The following is a 19291-nucleotide window of genomic DNA, read 5'->3' on the forward strand; positions in this document are numbered from 1 at the left end:
TTTACTTTGCTAACTAGTTGTGCGCGGACTCACATCTACTGGAGCGTTTCTGTCTGTTTTACTTTGTACTTTCACCTGCGTTAGTTTCCGTTGTTGTGATTCGTACTGTGTATTTCGCCCGTCAACTCAACGTTTGTACGTTCTCTCGCTGCCTGTTGTGCACCACTTAATGGACTAGAATGGAGCGGCATCCACCTACACGCGGTGGGCGGCGGCCTACGAAGGTCGGGCCGTGTGGCGGTGCGTAGTGCGTACGCAGAGCAGTGCGTGCACCTGCGGGGCGGCGGCAGTGAAAGCGGCGGTCAGGGCCGGCTGCCGGCTGCCGGCTGCGCACGTGCCGGCGCGATCGATGGCTCGACCCTGCAGCGGGGGCCGTGCCCTTCACACTGTCAACACGCCAGCACGTGGCGCGCCGGGACGCCTCCCACCGCCCGCAACATCGCCATTTTGCACCGTCATCTCCAACTGGCCTACCGGCTAGACCAAGTTCCGTCCCATCCAGCTACCCGACATCTACTCGCACTTCTGTCGCATAGGCGAGAAAGACTTGTAATATATCTTTTCTAGGCCACTCACGTGCGCAGTTTTCGTTTTCAGGCGGAGGGTTTGTTTTTATGTCGCCTCGAAACAGGGCGGACTGCTCTTTCCCTAGTCATCCTAAATGGGAGTTGGTCAGAGTCGACTAGGTTGATTTTAAGGGTGAGTATTTAAACATGGAAAAAAAAAATCGCAACACCCAGAAGAAGTTGCCAACATAACGAAACTTGACATCTTGGGTTGTCGGGTGTTCTGCCGGATATCAGCGTCGTACTTGCACGATAACCAACGGTGGAGGGGGAAGGCCATAGGCATAAATACTGGACCAGGTCCACTCGAGGAGCAGTCTCAGGTCGCACCTGATGAAGGTCTCGATCTACGTGACCGAAATATCGTGCAAGTACGACGCTGATATCCGGCAGAACACCCGACAACCCAAGATGTCATTAGATCGCCGGGAAAGCCTGAAGAGTTACATAACGAAACTTGGTTGGCGTGTTTCAACAACTGAAGGATGATGTCTATTCAAATTTACCGAGCGAGGTGGCGCAGTGGTTAGCACACTGGACTCGCAATCGGGAGGACGAGGGTTCTATCCCGCGTCCCGCCATCATGATTTAGGTTTACCGTGATTTCCCTAAATCGCTCCAGGCAAATGCTGGGATGGTTCCTTTAAAAGGGCGCTGCGGACTTCCTTTCCCGTCTTTCCCTAATCCAATGAGACCGATGACCTCGCATTTTGGTCTCTTCCCCCAAACAACTCAACGCATCCTCTATTCAAATTTCGCACCAGTCGCATAAGAGTGGCGCTAGTAACGCCATTATGAGGATACAAATAAGGTTCGCTTTGAATACACGCTGTCACAGTCGTGGACATTGGTTCACGGATTTGAACCGTCGTTCCCCCGAATGAGAGTCCAATGTGCGAACCACTGCGCCACATCGCTCGATCCCAATCTCTGTCGCCGGCCGGAGTAGCCTTGCGGTTCTAGGCGCTACAGTCTGGAGCCGAGGGACCGCTACGGTCGCAGGTTAGAATCTTGCCTCGGTCATGGATGTGTGTGATGCCCTTAGGTTAGTTAGGTTTAATTAGTTCTAAGTTCTAGGCGACTGATGAAGTCGCATAGTGCTCGGAGCCATTTGAACCATTTTGAACCAATCTCTCTGTCTTTCTCTGCTGTTTATACCCCTCTACTCTCTAGTACCGCGTAGTTATCATTAATCTAACGGTGTTCCAAGTGCTGAATATATCGCAGGACGCTGACATTTTGTAGGCATATTCATTAATCTTTGCACTCGCGGAGTATGCCGAAAAAAAAAAAAAATAGTTTGCTTTCTGCCACTAGATGAAAATATGGCGCTGTAAGCAGTCAGAACGTGGTGTGAGTGCAGTACAATTTTACTGCCGCCAACTTACATTTCGCGGAAAGACCACAAAGATAAGATAAGAGAGATTAGGGCTCGTACAGAGGCATATAGGCAGTCATTTTTCCCTCGTTCTGTTTGGGAGTGGAACAGGGCGAGAAGATGCTAGTTATGGTACGAGGTACTCTCCGCCACGCACCGTATGGTGGATTGCGGAATATGTAAGTAGATGTAGATACCTTTGAGATGGGACGTGGTGAACTTACGTTAGTCAAGAATGCTTTTAAGGCGATAGAGGTTGAAGGAGATCATGTAATAGGGCTACGAGAAGCTGAATGTTCCTCCTGCGATTTTGCAGAACGACTTGGCAGGAATGTCGCCACAGTGTGTGTTTGCTGGCAGCGGTGGTCACGAAAAAGTATTGTCGCAAGAACACCGAGCTTCAGACGCCAAGAAGGACGACCTGTTGTGTTCGGCAAATGGCTCTGGCGCATCGTACTGCGTCTGCAGCAGCAATCTGAGCAGTAGCTAGCACCACAGTGACAAAACGGCTACTAAAAGGACAGCTCAGAGCCAGTAGCATACTTTCCACTAACCCCAAACCATATCCATTTGCGACTTCACTGGAGTCAAGCGAGAGCTCATTAGAAGGTGGAGAGGAGGTATGTTGTGTTTTCTGGTGAAAGCTGGTTCTACGTCGGTGCCAGTGATGGCCATGTGTTGGTTAGGAGGAGGTCAGGTGACCTTCTGCAATCAGCCTGTCTGCGGCGTAGACGCATTGGACGTACACGTGGAGTTACAGTCTGGGATGCGATTTCATATAACAGCAGGAACACTCTAGTGTTCATCCCACATACCTTGACTGCAAATTTGTACGTCAGTCTGGTGATTCGACAAGTTGTGCTGTCATTCATGAACAGCATTCCAGGGAGTGTTTCCAACAAGATAATGCTCGCCTACTTACCGCTGTTATAACCCAACATACTCTACAGAATATGAACTTGTTTCCTTGGCCTGTTCAATAGCCAGGTTTGTCTCCAATCGAGCACACATGGGACATCACGGACGAAGGTCCAGCGTCATCCACAAACAGTGTTAACCGTCCCTGTATTGGCCGACCAAGTGCAACAGACATGGAACTCCATCGCAGAAACAGACATCTGGCGCCTGTACAACACAATACATGCATGTGTGCATGCTTGCATTCGACATTCTAACGGTTACACCGCTCATTAATGTACTAACATTTCACATTTGCGGCAACGGCCATGCCGCAGTGGATACACCGGTTCCCGAGACATCTCCGAAGTTAAGCGCTGTTGGACGTGGCCGGCACTTGGATGGGTGACCATCCAGCCGCCATGTCTTTTACGGGGTGCACTCAGCCTCGTGATGCCAATTGAGGAGCTACTCGACCGAATAGTAGCGGCTTCGGTCAAGAATACCGTCATAACGACCGGGAGAGCAGTCTGCTGACCCCACGCCGCTCCTATCCTCCTCTGAGGATGACACGGCGCCCGGATGGTCCCGGCAGGCCACTTGTGGCCTGAAGACGGAGTGCATTTCACATTTGCAATGGCTGGTCTCGCGCATAAATTGTGATAATGCTACGTTATTCTCTTCCTAGACAAATGTATTACAGAAATGTCATAACCCTACATTAATTATTTTTTAGTGTTGCGATGTTTCTCCGTCAGTATATTTTCCCCTTGACGGCCATCTATGGCAAAGAAATTTCCAAGAGTCCTGAAAGGAAGGAGGACTTAAGGTCCACTGACTTCGAACATTCATCCTATCTTCAGTCAGTCTTCAAGCTACGGCAGGCTGAAATTTTGGTTGTCCTAATTTCAGCTGTTTCCGCCACCGCCACAATTTTGATGGTCTGTGGGTGGCTTATGGGACAAAACAGCCCGTAGTGTCACTTGAGAAGCCGTTACAGTATAAGCACCGTAGATTACAGGCAAGGTGTCTGAGAGATGTGAATTCTGAAAGACTTGCAGCTGAATTAGAGGTGAAGCAATAATAAAAAAATTTTGATAAGTATTTCACAAACCTGCCAAAAAATTCCAGTCCTCAAGATTTCGCTATGTATTCAAACGATGTGCTGTTACTATCAAAAACCTTACCGCGGAGAGAGAGCAACGGGATAACGCAGTCTGCAAACAATCGCTGCTGCTCATTGCAAAATTGGACTATTGTCACCTGCTGAAGAAGCAAGAAATAACGTTTCACAGTCTCCAATATCTCTAAATACGTGGATTGGACGAAAATGTGGGAACCCCGCGAGAAATGGATGCTCTAATATAAATGCAGCGCTAGCCGACCCTACAGGTTGCGGTGTTGTATCTGACCTCCAGCGGCGTCTGTGCAGTGTCCTCAGTCAGCCGCAAGTGTCAGTAGTGGCCAGAACAGTGCTCTGTGTATATGTGAGGGCTTTATGACGGAGCCCAATGCATTCGTACGAGGGTAGATTGTTGATGTTCGGATGGTACATGCCGCAGAAGGTGGCATTACTGCCATTATTCAAAGAATAATTTACGAGACACACATCTGGGAACTTTCCAGCGACGTTGATGTCCACGAGTTTCGTTACTGATGTACCGGGTCATCAAAAAGTCAGTATAAATTTGAAAACTTAATAAAGATAGAGAGGTAAAAATTGACACACATGCTTGGAATGACATGGCTTTTTATTAGAACCAAAAAAAAAAAAAGAACGAAGTATTGCTAGACGCGTGAAAGATCTCTTGCGCGCGTCGTTTGGTGATGATCGTGTGCTCAGACGCCAGTTTCGTCAGCTTGGCCTCCCAGGTCCCCAGACCTCAGTCCGTGCGATTATTGGATTTGGGGTTACCTGAAGTCCCAAGTGTATCGTGATCGACCGACATCTCTAGGCATGCTGAAAGACAACATCCGACGCCAATGCCTCACCATAACTCCGGCCATGCTTTACAGAGCTGTTCACAACATTACTCCTCGACTACAGCTATTGTTGAGGAATGATGGTGGACATATTGAGCATTTCCTGTAAAGAACATCATCTTTACTTTGTCTTACTGTGTTATGCTAATTACTTCTATTCTGATCAGATGAAGCGCCATCTGTCGGACATTTTTTGAACGTTTGTATTTCTCTGGTTCCAATAAAACCCCTTGTCATTCCAAGCATGTGTGTCAATATGTACTTCTCTATCTATATTATTCCGTGATTTATTCAGTTTTCAGATTTGTACTGACTTTTTGATCACCCGGTATTACAACAAATTAGTATAAGAACTAGAGAGGGGGGGAGAGGGAGGGAGAGAGAGAGGGGAGAGAGGGGAGAGAGAGAGAGAGAGAGAGAGAGAGAGAGCCGGCCGCAGTGGACGAGCGGTTCTAGGCAATTCAGTCCGGAACCGCGCTGCTGCTACGGTCGCAGGTTCGAATCCTGCCTCGGGCATGGATGTGTGTGATGTCCTTAGGTTAGTTAAGTTTAAGTAGTTCTAAGTCTAGGGGACTGGTGACCTCAGATGTTAGTTCTCCTAGTGCTTAAAGCTATTTGAACCATTTGAGAGAGAGAGAGAGAGGGGGGGGGAGGAGGGGGGGGGGGAGGGACAGTGGGAGGCTGAAGGGCGGGAGGTCGATTACGACAGTGTTATTTCTTTAATAAAATAACTGCCTTTTTACTTCAGTACTACGACCTCGAATGCCGAGGATGGGAAGAAAGATTCAGAACTTCAGTATTTTCAGAGCGCATAAGTGAGGCCATGAAAAACGGCATCTCAGGTTTGCTGTAACAAGGAGAAAAAAAATGTGCGTCGGTGAGAGATTGTGCCAGGCGTCCCTGGATCTGGAATCTGGGGCAGGGCTGGCGGAAGTCGCAAACTCGAGAACGCCTGCCTGGCGGAGGCGGTGGAAGCGGCGGGGGCGGTAGTGCAGTCTGCAGGCGGAGGCGAAGGAGGAGGGGCGGACTTCTGAAACTGGGGCTGACGCTCGCCAAGCTCAGCGAGGACGAGGCAGCCTCTCGCTGTTCCCACAGTCACGTTCCTAAGACCGCTGTCGTGGAATAGCAAGCTATCTGTGCTCCAACACGTCATGTCTCTTTTAGCGACTGCGCCTCCGTAGCTGAACGGTCAGCGCTGCTGATGGCCACGCGGGGGAACTGCAAGGCATTTTTCTTTGGTCGGAGTACTGGAACGAGGTGTACTCAGCTTCGTGATGGCAGTTGAGCAGCTACTGCGGGTGGACGTACGTGAAAGCCACCAAAACGACGAAAAAATTTTTACTGGATCTTCATTTACTACAGGCAACGGCCTTGCCGCAGTGGATACACCGGTTCCCGTGAGATCACCGAAGTTAAGCGCTGTCGGGCGTGGTTGGCACTTAGATGGGTGACCATCCAGGCCGCCATGCGCTGTTGCCATTTTTCGTGGAGCACTCAGCGTCGTGATGCCAATTGAGGAGCTCCTCGACCGATTAGTAGCGGCTTCGGTCAAGAGTACCGTCATAACGACCGGGAGAGCAGTGTGCTGACCCCACGCTTCTCCTATCCGCATCCTCCACCGAGGATGACACGGCGGTCGGATGGTCCCGGTAGGCCACTCGTAGCCTGAAGACGGAGTGCTTCATTTACGACATGCTACTTAAATTTCAGTTCCTGAATATTACGTTTCATTTCCACTACCGAGTGTGACAAAAACAATAATTGGCAGAACATTGCACGGACCACTTGCGATAATAGAGTTAAATTGAAATTGAAATGTCTAAAAAATTTTATTTACTTAAATGATATCGAATGCAAACCGACGCAGTAAAATTATCGACCTTATACTAAAGGTTAGTGTTAAGAAACCTCTGTAACTATGTTAAGATGTAAAAGAGTAATTTGTGAGATAAATGATAGTTGGAAGAAGGGAGTAATTTGTGAAAACATTAATAATTTTATGGAAAGTAAAATATTGAAACTAAAGTGAGTTATAAATGTACTGACTGTGAGATTCTATCAGTATTAGAGCATGTAATTCATTAAAACAAATTAAAAACATAAAGGTAGGAATCCACTATGAGCATTCGACCACCACTCGTTATCAGGTCAGCACGAAATGACGACGATTAACAACCAACACGTCCACAACAACCGTTGTGCGCAATGTAGTTACGTTAGGAGTTTGAGGGAATAATGGCTGGATGTTTACTTCCATGATAGCGGATAGCCACAAATGTGGACGGCTGTAGCCATCACCTCTATTGAAACTATACTTACTCTCTGATATTTCAACTACTTCAAGCTCTTCCCTTCCATAATTATTACATTCTCTGATTGGCACTCGTGTGTTCTACAAATTCATAACCTAGCTACATTCCTTTTGATGCTCAGATACCGCTAGTTTTATATTTTATCTTAGATGTGTGTGGTGTTCGTGTTCTTTGACACGTTTTTTTATTGCCCTTTCACTTCCGCCAACTAATACGATGCCACAACCACACGTCATTCGATTTACTCCCGCAGTGTGGAGGAAAACAGGCTCGTTCGTAGTGGATCGGGAGAAGTCTTTTAACTTGTGTTCTGTCGTAAGGTCAGCTAAGCTGTTGGTTACCCTGTTATCAAACGATACCCTTACGAAATGTGCTGGAGGTTCCGCTTTCTTTTCGTCTCCATTATTTTTATTACCGCTCTGTTCGAACGGCTGTGCTTATGGGAAGGTCATCGCAACCTTTGGATATCAATGTTAGCCTACCGAATTTCAGCTGTGATCGCCACCTCTTACTGTCACTGATGTAGAATTCATGCAACGACAGATTCTTCAGAGCGGCTTGCTTCAGGGGTGGATGAGGGTGAGAAATGGCGCCTAAAAGGTGCGGCAGTGAAACGGGCAATTTGCCAACCCGGGAAATAGCGCGTTACGTTAGAAATCAGAAAACGGGAGTGGTGCCATCTGGACAACAAACCTTTGGTACTGACCCTGGCATCGATGTTCAGTCGAGATGGTGGCGTGGACCGGTTAACAACTCGATGTTGCTGTGACGGCGTTTTACAAAACCAGCGACAGCTACGTACGTGGCCGCTCAGCATGTATTTCGTGCCCATTACAATTTCGTACGTCATGCTCCACTCCCGTCTGCACATGGTATCAAAATGTGAGTACAAGAGCTTTGACGAAACGAGTCGTACGTTGCGAAAGTTGGGTGGAAATGCAATACTTGTGAGCACACAGAGAATGTTGCAAGAGTGCAAGAAGCCTTCAACCGAAGTACCAGACGTTCTGCATTCGACGCGCTGCAACTTGGCGTATCTGATAGCCGTGTAGGCGAAAGTTGCACAAAGAACTGCAGTACCAGCATTAGAAAATTCAGATAGAATTGAATGCGGACGACTTCCCAAAGGAACTAAGTTTTGGCCAAGAATTGCTGGAACTCATCAACGACGATCCAGGCCTGTGCGACAATCTGATAATGAGCGATAAGGCTAATTTTTATGTGTTAGGCTTCCCTGAAAAGCAAAATTTTAGATACTGATTGCATGAAAATCCTGAAATACTTCATTAAACGCCAGATCGCAGTCAGAAGGCTGATGTGTGGTGCAGAGTATCGTCGTTTGGAACCATAGGGCCTTTGGATAGAGAACGTTAAGTTATGTTGAACGATTTCCTAGTGTAACAGTTGGCTGATCTCCCTGTAACTACTGATACACTACTGGCCATTAAAATTGCTACACCACGAAGATGACGTGCTACTGATGCGAAATTTAACCGACAGGAAGTAGATGCTGTGATATGCAAATGATCTGTTTACAGCATCATGATGGTCGCATCCGTGTTTGGCGACATCGCGGTGAACGCACTTTGGAAGCGTGTATTCGTCATCGCCATACTGACCTATCACTCGGCGTGATGGTATGGGGTGCCATTGGTTACACGACTCAGTCACCTCTTGTTCGCATTGACGGCACTTTGAAGAGTGGACGTTACATTTCAGTTGTGTTACGACCCCTGGCTCTACCCTTCTTTCGATCCCTGGTAAACCCTACATTTCAGCAGGATAATGCACGGCCGCATGTTGCAGGTCCTGTACGGGCCTTTCTGGATACAGAAAATGTTCGACTGCTGCTCTGGCCAGCACATTCTCCAGATCTCTCACCAACCGAAAACGTCTGGTCAATGGTGACCGAGCAACTGGCTCGTCACAATACGCCAGTCACTACTCTTGATGAACTGTGGTATCGTGTTGAATCTGCATGGGCAGCTGTACCTGTATACGCCATCCAAGCTCTGTTTGACTCAATGCCCAGGCGTGTCAAGGCCGTTATTACGGCCAGAGGTGGTTGTTCCGGGTACTGATTTCTCAGGATCTATGCACCCAAATTGCGTGGCTCACAAGTCAGTTCTATTATAATATGTTTGTCCAATGAATACCCATTTATCATCTGCATTTCTTCTTGGTGTAGCAATTTTAATGGCCAGTTGTGTACATTCTTCCAACAAGACGGGGCTGCGTGACATACCTCGCTGCCTGACCTGGCCTCGAAGATCCTCTGACGTGTAATTTCTTCCTCTGGGGTCATTTGAAATCTCAGATCTTCCTAGAAACTCAAGGATCAAATTCTCGAGAAAGTTAACCCAATCCCAGCGCCAGTCCTGCAAGATGTATGCGAAACTTGCGTAAAAGACTTTAAGTGCGTGTGAAGGAAACTGGCGACCACCTGAGAGGTGACATCTTCGAGTTGGGCATTTGCAAGCATTGTAAAGTCACGTTGTGTTTCTTTTGTATCGTTGTGAATAAATTTGTATCGCTGGTTGAGGGTTCAAAACCGCCAGTTTCTCTGCCGCATCTGTGTGTTTATGTTGACTTCCTATAAACTCTAGGGTACAAAGCACTACCATTTCCTCTGTTATTTTAATCGAAGACACCTTTCGTATGGAGTATACAGTAACTGCTGCCGTCCTGTTACCCGAGCACCCAGTGATTCGTACTTCCATCTGTTTCGATGTGCATGAGATGTGCTCATCCCTCGCCCGGAGAGAGTCCAGTTGGTGATGGAGCCCTGCGTTGGGAGGTTCAGTGTAATCGGCGGGCACGGCGCCACGTGTGAGCACTCCAACTAGTAATCCTCTCACGTCGGTCTCGCCGGCGCGACGCGAAGCCATTGGGGAGCACACTGGGAAGTCGCGACACGTCTCCCGTCAACACACAACACCTCTGTTTATCCTCACAAAACACCGGGTCGTACGAGTTGGGCTCCTCAGACAATTAAGCTCAGCTACTCCTACACTTCGTACAATTACTAGTCTTGGAAACAAACGTATCAGTCTTCTAACGCATGCAGCATTATTCTGAGTATTATTGTCATTACTTTCTATTAATGATGCAAATTATAGTTACTAAATAAGTCATGTAATAACAAATCAACATAATTTTCAATACCTCTATTACTTTATCATTATTATTAGTGCTGTCGTTATTGTTATTGTCAATTATTATATTTATTAATAATGCAGATTATGATTATTGTGATTGTTATGTGCTATTTTCTTATATGTGTTGTTCCTGATCAGACGGCTTTAGTCACTAAAATGGTCAGGCTAAATAAGCAATAAATACATAAATATGGTCCACTACTAAGCCGGCCGGTGTGGCCGTGCGGTTCTAGACACTTCAGTCTGGAACCGCGTGACCGCTACGGTCGCAGGTTCGAATCCTGCCTCGGGCATGGATGTGTGTGATGTGCTTAGGTTAGTTAGGTTTAACTAGTTCTAAGATCTAGGGGACTGATGACCACAGATGTTAAGTCCCATAGTGCTCAGAGCCATTTGAACCATTTCTATTACTAAATGCCTTAAAGGGCCCCCAAGTCACTAGTTGCAGGGTGTCTATCTAACTGCTTCAAGGGGAAACTAAATTTGTTTTTCAGTATTCCTTACAATTACTGCCAAAATTTAAAAATTTAATATGCTTTCATAATCTACTCAGTAAGAGCTGTAATCTTACGTTAAAGAATTACACAATCAGACAAGTATTAGATACTGCGAATCTATCTTGAGGCAGTGTAACTCACAGTGCACAAATTACCCAGAATTTATTAATCTAGTGTTTGAGAATGAGAGCACTTAACGACGTCCAACAAACTTTACACATAATTTCACACCTTTTAGAAACCTTTTCTCGTGGACACCCCCACGGAACAATGACAAGAAAAAAGTTTATCGCTTGTGACAGTTTCGCTGTTCATGCAATAAAACTTCAGCATCACGCGTGACTTTTAAATTTGCTACTTCTTTATCACAAACTCTGTTCACAACACATTTTGCATAAGGTATTCACATTTACCATGGAACGCACCTGCAAAATGCATATGTGTCCTCGGACTCTTTCGTGGTGGCTTGCTTCCAGAACACCTTATCGGTTTCATAGAACAGCATAGCTCAGGCGATCTTACATAAAAAACATTGATACGTGCAAAACAACTTTTTCTTAAAACAGAGCGAAAATAACCCCTTCTGTAATCACCTAGGGCTTGATAATGAGAGCATTTGTTTCTTTTTTTTTTATCAATTTGGTTTTGACCTTTTCATTAGTCAGTGGGTGAATAATCTGAAACTTATAAAACTTATATAATTAGGGTTTTGTGTCTTTAACAATATTTTACCTCCTTAGCATCAAATATTTAGTACATCAACTCATTTGCAAACTAATCACACCTTTGGAGCTGTTTTATACAGCGCAGTTCGACTCTTTAAAGAGTCTAGGGTATGGAGCGATAGCGAAGTTACAGCTATAATTACAAAAAACTATCGATTACACAAAAGGGGGCGATGAGAATGATACGTGGTGTTCACCCACAGTCACCATGCAGGTACCTCTTCAAGAAGTTACGCATCTTAACTCCACTTTCAGTGTACAAGAAATTTGTGGGATGACGATATGCACTTTCACAGGTGGCGCTAGTATCGCGTACATAAGGTATAAAGGAGATATCCCACGCCTTTTTTCACTTCAGTGAATGTTTCCTACTAAAATTCCTTATAAATTCAAACGGTTCAAATGGCTCCAATCACTATGGGACTTAACATCTGAGGTCATCAGTCTCCTAGACTTAGAACTACTTCAACCTAACTAACCTAAGGACATCACACACACCCATGCCCGAGGCAGGATTCGAACCTGCAACCGTAGCAGCCGCGTGGTTCCGGACTGAAGCGCCTAGAACCTCTAGGCCACAGCGGCCGGCCTCCTCATAAATAATCCGCCACACTTTCAAAAGCCTTGCGATGTCGATACCTACAACACTAGAAGGAGAAAATGACGTTTAGTACCCACTGTTAAAGCTGTAGTGGCTCCGAAAGTAGTTCATTATTCACCAACAAAAATATTTGATCGCTTGTCCAATAACATAAAATGTTTGACAGGTAGCAGAGCAAGTTTTAAATGTAACTTGAAATTATTTCTTCTGAACTCCTATTCCACACAGCAATTTTTATTTAAAAACCGGTATCCTATAAAACAGAAAGAAAATAACAACCAATTTATTTACGAGGAGAAATTGCACGAGTAGGAATGAAAAATGATGAGCCCACTAATGTAAGCCCTCTATCGACTGATTTCACAACAGGCATCACATAGAGTGATGCTGTACGTCTATGTCATGGTTCGACATTTCAGTCTTTCCTTTGATACATAGCGTCACTATTTGAAACACATCTACAGCGGCACTTCTTCCACTTGAAGTCAACCTATTTTTTTACACACAGGCACACGCGCGCGCGCGCACACACACACACACACACACACACACACACACATACGCACTCACACACTCACAATGCGCATGTGTTCACCTGGGCGCCTTGGTGTCTTCTAACGCCCCTTTTAATAGAAATGATTGCTTCGCAGAAGTGCCCTGTGTTTCGAACTGGCCTGGCACCTGCACAGTTTCTGGGTCTCGGCCTCTGTAGCGGTGATTGGCACGCCTTCGCTCTAGGCTGACGTCAGAAACAGAATTGGACGCCTTGGGCAACCATCGTCTCCTACAGTAGCTGATCGCTTTGCGTCCCTGGCGGAAAATACACAAATTTGTTTGTCGTCATTTCAGTAAAATATGGTCCAGTCATATTACTCTGACCATTTATCAGCAGCCTGATTAACCACCTTTTGCAGAGCGGACGTGCAGTTAGAGAGTCTGAGAAGTTCTGGAAGGTACCGACAGGGATGTGTGGAGCCTTGACGATTCCAGCGCCGTGTCCAGCTGCGCTGTGCTTCTTGGCTGAGAATACGTGACGGGAACCATAGAGTAAATATCTCTGGAGTGAGCATTCACATGCGCAGAACAGATTTTGTGTTGTCAACATACATTGCCGGCCTGGTCACGTGTTCTCGGGACGTCGTGTGTTTGTCCGTATAGCGCCCTGTATATTTAGAATGTCACTACATCCCTAGTCCAGATGGATTCTTTTCGTACGTGTCGTGGATTGTTTATATATGTTGCACAGACAGTTTAACAGTATCCATTTGATACCGATAATAAACCAGCTACGTAACTCTTAAGCGCAAGTGATATAACATCCTGCTTCTTTGCGGTGTCACAGTTCAGGTGCAATCGATTTTTGGTAGTTTTCGGTATGATACGGCACTTTATAGTATTACAGAGCTTGACGTACATTTTTGCAGTGATAGCCTTGCAAAACGACTTGACAGTACGCTAGTACTTTTGCAAGTGTCCGAAAACCACCGAATTTGCCACACATTAGCGATTATATCCCTGCTAATTTGTCCATTTTTCTGCTATTTCTGCGTATTTATTTTCTCGTTTTTGCGACCTAAAGCACAATTATTCTTAGTGGTGACACTTTGAAGTACTTATTTAACGCATTTTGCGTACTTGCTCCCAGTTTATTAATTAAATAGTAGACTGAGTAATCTATATACATAATCGACAAGTCACTGATATATGCATGGAGGATAGTATTTGCTGAAACAACTAACCATTCCCTTTTCTGTTCCACAAGCAAATTTACGGGAGGAAGCGATTGTTTGTAAGCTTTTGTACGAGCTGTAATATCTATTATATAGTCATAAAATCATAGAAAGAAGAGGTCTACAGAATCAAGCCTTCATTTTAAAGCGTCTCGAAATTTTTAAACATATACAGTGTCTCTTACTAATATGATAACTATAATTAGAGCTACATGGTATGTACCCATGAAAAGTTACTATCCCTCCTTTCACATATTTTGCTTTGCATCCGTAGCAACAACAGTAATTCACCATCGCTATTACACTATCAACAAACGGTGAAACACAACGAAAACTCTTGACATTATAAACTTCAAACGCTGCAGAAAGCACACACGCACAGCGAAGTCCCGAAAACACGTGACAATCCTGGTTTAATGTTGACAACATGCGCAGAACGCAATGGTCACTCCAGAGATATTTACTCTATGATGGGAACAGCCCTGTCGAGATGGCCAAAGAGATTCGCGATTGGTTTTCTGGCGAATTTGGTGGCGAGGGGGTATGGTAAACACCTCCTTGTGCTCTTCGAATCACGCAAGTGAACACGTGTGACACGTTGCATTACCTTGCTAGTCGGTGCCATCGTGTTGAAGAAAAACTGATTGCATGTAGGGGTGGACATGGTCCCGAAGGATAGATTCACATTTCTGTTGATCCAGTGTGGCTTCCAGAACGACTAAATCAACCAGGGAATGCCACAGAAATATTCCCCAGATCATAGCGCCCCCTCTTCCGACCTGGATCGTTCCAGTGACTGTTGCATGACCGTATAAATCAATGGCCATAAACGTTATTCATCTGCGAAGGCTACCAGTCGGCAATCAATGGACGTCCAGCCTTCGTCGCCAATGAACAGCATTCAGAGTGGGAGCGTGAACAGGCGCCTGCTGCAGAGGCCCATACGCAGCCGCGTTCACTGAACGATCGTTGACGAGACACTGTTACCAGCTCCTTGGTCCGTCTGGGCGTTCAGTTGGTCAACTGTTGCACGTCTCTTCGCCCCTACACATCACCGCTGCCGTCGATCACTACTGTTATCTATGGCCTGCGGTGCACCACATTTAGCCGACCGCGGTTCTAGGCCCTTCAGTCCGAAACCGCGCGACTGCTACGGTCGCTGGTTAGAATCCAGCCTCGGGCATGGATGTGTGTGCTGTCCTCAGATTAGTTACGTTTAAGTAGTTATAAGTCTAGGGGACTGATGACCTCAGATGTCAAGTCCCATAATGCTTAGAACCATTTGATTTTTTGGTGCACACATTTGCCTCGGTGCCGCTTTTGGATAGCTCCATTTTTCCATGCGAGGTATACTTTAAACATGGTGGAACGCGAACAGCTTTCAAACTTAAGCGTTTTGGAAACGCTCCCACCCTTGACCTGAAAGCCAGTGATCATCATGTCCGTTTGGACGTCAGATAAATCGCTCCGTTCCCACATTACGGTAACGAATGCACTGTTTCCGAGTCCCTCGACACGCTTCATACACTCTCCACTGCTACTGCTGCTACGTCCCGTCTGTGAGTGGTTGTCGAACGTTGACATCGATCATAGGCGGTGGTCACATTGATGCGACTGGACCGTGCATAACTTTTCTTGCGTAGGGAGCAGTTACGGGGTAGTTCATCCTGTTTCTGACTCCAGTTATCTTTGGGACTGTATTGTTCGTGTAGATAATATGATATGTGCGTCGTGTTGTTGAAGAAAAACCATCTTTTTAGGGATCGTGAAATTCCTCAAACTTGTGTTCGAAAGTTTTGTAAAGCCTAGTTGCCAGTTTTGTAAAGGCCTCGTCGCTACTGGTGTAGAGACCGAGTTCATGAGATTCTGAAACGGCTTCTGGTGCAGTACAGACAATTTCCCCTGCCGCTCCTACACAGCTATGCCCCGGGTTCAGGTTACACGAAAGGAGAAAGAAGGTTCTACAACACCCCAACAAATTAATAACGAAGTCACACAAGTGAGTTAAAAAGGTTTACTTATCTTTGTGACTTGTTGAATGATTATGTCCGCAACACTGCTTGTAATATAACATGAAAAACCCGTCAAAGGCTAAGTGCAAATAATCACAGTACATAGCAGATGCTATTTACAACAGCTGTCCATTCACTTCTAAGAGTTCACAAAGCTACATTCATTGTCTAAGTCAGCCCTGGACGATGATCTATAACGAAGTGGGCGAGAGCTGCTCTTCTATGTTTCGAGTAGGCTTCGTTCCGTTGTCGTCCAGTCATTGGCAGATTGTACTCGGCCAGCAAATGGCTGAGGTGAAGTCGATATCTTCATCCTCAGCGCCGCCCGTGGTGCTAGGGGAACTCGCGCACTCTCTAGAGCACTGGCACCAGTTTGCATCTTTGCGTCTGTGGTGCTTTTGTAATGGCTGTGTCTTGTTCGGACGACACAGCAGAAAGCTTGCTGATTCGTAAGGTAACAGCGTCGTGCTGTGTCTCATCAGAGAATACAGTTAAGGACTCGAAAAGCAGCATAGATTAGTAACGCTTGTCGACAGGCTGTTGTGTGGCATAAGTCTATTAAAATCACTTTGACTACCATTTATAGGAGTCGAATTGTGGGGACTAGTTAGATTAGATTAGATTAGATTAGTACTTGTTCCATAGATCATGAATACGACACTTTGTAATGATGTGGAACGTGTCAGGTTAATAAAAGGTGTCTATGCAAGATATTACTTTACACAAAATATTACATGACACTTAATATTTTTAATTTTTTTTGTGGGGGTTGGGGAAATTACCCACTTACTATATCCAAAAACTCATCTAATGAGTAGAAGGAGTTGCCATTCAAAAATTCTTTTAATTTCCTTTTAAATGCTATATGGCTATCTGTCAGACTTTTGATGCTATTAGATAAGTGACCAAATACTTTTGTGGCAGCATAATTTACCCCTTTCTGAGCCAAAGTTAGATTTAACCTTGAGTAGTGAAGATCATCCTTTCTCCTAGTGTTGTAGCCATGTACACTGCTATTACTTTTGAATTCGTTCGGATTGTTAATAACAAATTTCATAAGTGAATATATGTATTGTGAGGCTACAGTGAAGATCTCTAGCTCTTTAAATAAGTGTCTGCAGGATGATCTTGGAAGAGCTCCAGCAATTATTCTGATTACACGCTTTTGTGCAAATGAACACTCTTTTTACTCAATGATGAGTTACCCCAGAATATGATGCCATACGAAAGCAGAGAATGAAAATAGGCGTGGTAAGCTAATTTACTGAGATGTATATCGCCAAAATTTGCAATGACCATAATAGCATAAGTAGCTGAACTCAAACGTTTCAGCAGATCCTCAGTGTGTTTTTTCCAGTTCAATCCATCAATGCATACACCTAGAAATTTTGAATATTCTACCTTAGCTACCGATTTCTGATCGAAGTCTATATTTATTAATGGTGTCATTCCATTTTCTATGTGGAACTGTATATACTGTGTTTTGTCAAAGTTTAATGAGAGCCCATTTGCAGAGAACCACTTAATGATTTTCTGAAAAACATCGTTTACAATTTCACCAGTTAATTCTTGTCTGTTGGGTGTGATAGCTATTGTAAGTAGGCTGTTTAGGTTTTTATATTGGTAACGCCACGTAGCGCTCTGTATGAAAATCACTGTCTGTGCTGTGTGCAGTCTGTGGCTGGTGGCCATTGTTGAAATAGTCGCTATTGTAGTATTGGGCAGTTGGATGTTAACAGCGCGTAGCGTTGCGCAGTTGGAGGTGAGCCGCCAGCAGTGGTGGATGTGGGGAGAGAAATGGCAGAGTTTTGAGAGCGGATGATCTGGACGTGTGTCCATCAGAGACAGTAAATTTGTAAGACTGGATGTCATGAACTGCTATATTATTACTTTTGAACACTATTAAGGTAAATACATTGTTTGTTCTCCATCAAAATCTTTCATTTGCTAACTATACCTATCAGTAGTTAGCGCCTTCAGCAGTTTGAAGCTTTTATTTAGCTGGTAGTAGTGGCGCTCGCTGTATTACAGTAGTTCGAGTAACGAAGATTTGTGAAAGGTATAGGTTAATGTTAGTCAGGGCCATTCTTTTGTAGGGATTTTTCAAAGTCAGATTGCGTTGCGCTAAACATATTGTGTGTCAGTTGTGTTGATCAGAATAGGTAAAGAGCGAAATGTCTGAGTACGTTCAGTTCTGCTCAGCTGTTTGAAAATCAAATAATGTAAGAGGTTTATCAGCACAGACATTCAATAATTTCTCTTAGGGGACGTTTCACTACACTTGTATCATGGGCAAAAAGTAGCAGCTTTGCATCTTCGTGAATATAGAATGGCAAGTCATTAATATATATTAAGAACAGCAGAGGACCCAAGATCGAACCTTGCGTTCAATGGCCGTTACGTCATTGCTTATAGGACATTTCAGATCCCAGAGGTCTACAATAGATTGGTTCAAATGGCTCTGAGCACTATGGGACTTAACATCTTAGGTCATCAGTCCCCTAGAACTTAGAACTACTTAAACCTAACTAACCTAAGGGCATCATACACATCCTTGGCCGAGGCAGGATTCGAACCTGCGACCGAAGCAGTCCCGCGGTTCCGGACTGAAGGGCCTAGAACCGCACGGCCACCGCGGCCGGCTCTAGAATAGAGATATGTGTAAATCATATTATATGTCGTCAATGCCTTTCGTTCTCAAGACTAGGAATCATCTTAAAATAAATGAATCCGAGTCTGTGTCAGTGCGGGTTAAAGGTGTTGCCTGTTTTGAAGGTACATAAAGAGCCTCGTCTCGGGAACGGCTCCGGTATTTGCCTGAAGTGATACTGGAAAACCACGGAAGGGATGGCCGGCCTGTATTTGAATCGCTGCCAGAAGGTCAGATCTGTTTCGCCTGCAGGCGTGGCGACTCTGACGTTTGCCTTCAGCACAGAAGGCCGAAGCCAGCGCGACCGTCGGCTGTCGTGGCGGCGAAAAAGCGAGAAGAGAAACGAGGCAGAGGCGAGCGGCGCTCCAGAAGCGGGATTACGGCGCTACGAAGGCTGCGGCCGGCGCTATAAATACGTGGCTAATGCCGCCCCTGCCACCGCCTGCCAGGGAGCGCAGACTGAATGGAGGCCCGGCCTATGGCCGCCGTGCGTGCCGGGAGGACCAACTCTCTCACAAGCACGTCCTGTCTCCGGTAGCTGGCGAACGAGGGAAACAGTGGAGGGCACAAATGGCACACTCTCTCCTTCGTTTTCTTCTCTTCTGCTGCTCCACGAGGCGCATTTAGGGCGAGGTAAAATCGACTGATGTAAAGAGAATGTCATCTACATCTACATTGATACTCCGCAAGCCACCCAACGGTGTGTGGCGGAGGGCACTTTACGTGCCACTGTCATTACCTCCCTTTCCTTTTCCAGTCGCGTATGGCCGGCCGAAGTGGCC

General features: G+C 45.6%; 1 protein-coding gene and 1 pseudogene across 2 annotated transcripts in view; one reads left to right on the top strand and one right to left on the bottom strand.

The window, feature by feature from the left end:
* Positions 1-19291, bottom strand: part of LOC126473201 (ecdysone-inducible protein E75) — a 488568-nt gene that overhangs the window by 329852 nt on the left and 139425 nt on the right. The gene's annotated exons all lie outside the window — the stretch shown is intronic.
* LOC126475915 (5S ribosomal RNA) lies at positions 6186-6303 on the top strand (annotated as a pseudogene).

This window comes from Schistocerca serialis, chromosome 4, assembly GCF_023864345.2.
Source record: "Schistocerca serialis cubense isolate TAMUIC-IGC-003099 chromosome 4, iqSchSeri2.2, whole genome shotgun sequence".
NCBI lineage: Eukaryota > Metazoa > Arthropoda > Insecta > Orthoptera > Acrididae > Schistocerca > Schistocerca serialis.